Genomic DNA, 2280 nt, shown 5'->3' on the forward strand with positions numbered 1-2280 from the left:
GGTACTGTGAGCAGGGACTCCTGTAGCACAAATATCTCCGTCTTTGGGTGGTAAACCCCACCCATAGTTGGTCTATGTCCACATTCCATGAAGCTCTATTTACAGAAAGGGAAACAGGCCCCAAGAACAGTTTATCCATCACCAGCACTCAGCTAGTGCTGGCTGTGGACCAACGAAGTTGTCAGTGTTTTACTTCCATTCATTTTGTTAGTGCTGCCATTAACCCTGGGAAGTAGTTGGAGAAACTAAGGCAGAGAGTTTGAGTTACTTGCTGAAGGTCTGGCAGCTAGCAAGTAAAAAAGAGCAGGGACTCAAACCCAGCTTCAAGCCCTTCCAGCAAAGAACACTTGTAATGTGAGGATCAGTTTTCTCATCTGCAAAGTGGGTGCTGTCTCCCTCCCCGACCCACCCCCACCATCTGGAAATCAGGTCATGAGACAGTGTTTGGGAAGCACCCAGCCCAGTAAGGACCTGAGACTCATTAGGTGTTCAGCAGACCTCAGAGCCCTCCTTTTGTCCAGAGAGCAGAATGGAGACCAGAGTCTGGACGTTTCTGGGAAGCAAACCACAGCTGGGAGGTATGGAGAGAGGCTCAGCTGGGAATATTGTGGGTCAGATGGTGGCCTCGGCCTAGTGACATCCACAGTGTGAGCCTTGGTGTTTTCCCCTTCCTCCCTACTGGGAGGCCTTTGAACTGTTGTGGATGAAGCACCTAGCAGGGAGCTTGCACAACCCTGAAATGTGAACCCTTCTTAAGGCCTACATCAGGTTTGCTCCCTCCCAGGATACCGTGGTTATGAACTTGATCTCCACCAACCATAGCCTGCATCTGGAGGAAATTAGAGCCAGTATCTGGAAACATAACTCTGTCTGCCCTGGCCCTGGAGATGAAGGGAGTGCATTTTGTGAGTCAGAGAACTGGGTGAGCTTGGGGGAAGTGCTGGTGACACAGTAGAGCACTGGATGGCAGGTGTCTTTAACTGCTTCTATCTGCAAAGAATCCCATGAACCTCACCTCACAGAGAGGCTGAGGACCACAGGCCAGACAGACCTGCTGAGGGTCAAATGCTTTCACCAGACAGATAAGGCCGGGGCTGGGATAGAAGTTCTCACAGGGAAGCAACCCAAAAGAAAGGTCAGCGTGTAGGAATCATTGTTCCCTTGAGAAACAGATCCATAAGCGCCTTGACCAAGGTTGTGTCATGGGTGGGTAGCTGAACATGGATTCGACCCAGACCACTCAGGCCTCTGGTGACTCTTCTCTGAGATTGCCTTACCCCATTTCCAAAGAGCAAGGTGCTCTAAATTCATCCCCCAGATTTAACCACTCGAAGTGCTAGGCAAGGAGCTTGACCTCTTTGTTAGTGGTCGCTTTGACCTCCTAGGATCACGATTAGTTTTGAATTAATTCACAAAAGACTTATTCGGGAGAAGGCTCAATAGGGATGTCATGATCTCAGAGAAGTCAAACACTTCCAGAAAACCACAAAGCTCATGGGTAGGATTCCACCTGTTTCCACGTCTTCACAACAACCTGGAGCTGCAGGGGAGGAGCCTGAGTGACCTCAGAGTCTGTCCTCTCCATGTCTTTAGCGCGGAGAGTGGGGGAATGGAGAATTATCCAGTAATCTTTCAGCCACGATGGCCCATGTTCACAGCCAGAGTTGGAAGTCTTGCTTCTGTGCTGTGTGGTCAGAGGACCAGCCTCTTTGACATAGCCTCAGGGGACCCTTACCGGGGCGTCCAAGGCCACTTACAGCAGCCGCGCTCCGGGCCAAACTCTGCACCTCGAACGCGCCGGCCCGTTGGAGGTGCACCGCCCACTGCCCCTCGACCGGCCTCTGGGCCTGCCCGTCTTCGGCTTCGTAGCCAATCCTCATCGCCCTCCAGGCTACGCCCTCCGTTCTTCCCGCGCCAGCCGTGTCGGACATTTCGGAGGCCTGCCCTTGGCCCCCAGGGATTGGTCCACAGGACTGCTCGTCTTCTGCCAGAGCTCCAATCTTTGCCTACCTCCAGGACCTCACCTCCCGGCACCTCGCACCCTGCGGGACCACCTCGGGGACCAAAAACCTTACCCAATAGCCCTCCTTCCCCCTCCATGATTGGCTCTAGGCGCTGCCTGTCTGTTTCTTGCTAACCAATCCCTGTCTTTCCCAACGGTAGTTGGCCAGCGTGCATCCAACCGGAGTGTGGCGTGAACCCCTCCCGCGGCGCGCGCTGGGGGGCGCGAGGCGGGGCCGTGGTGGCCGGAGGCGGCGGCGGCGGCAGCGAAGGCGACGC

This window comes from Suricata suricatta, chromosome 12, assembly GCF_006229205.1.
Source record: "Suricata suricatta isolate VVHF042 chromosome 12, meerkat_22Aug2017_6uvM2_HiC, whole genome shotgun sequence".
Taxonomy (NCBI): domain Eukaryota; kingdom Metazoa; phylum Chordata; class Mammalia; order Carnivora; family Herpestidae; genus Suricata; species Suricata suricatta.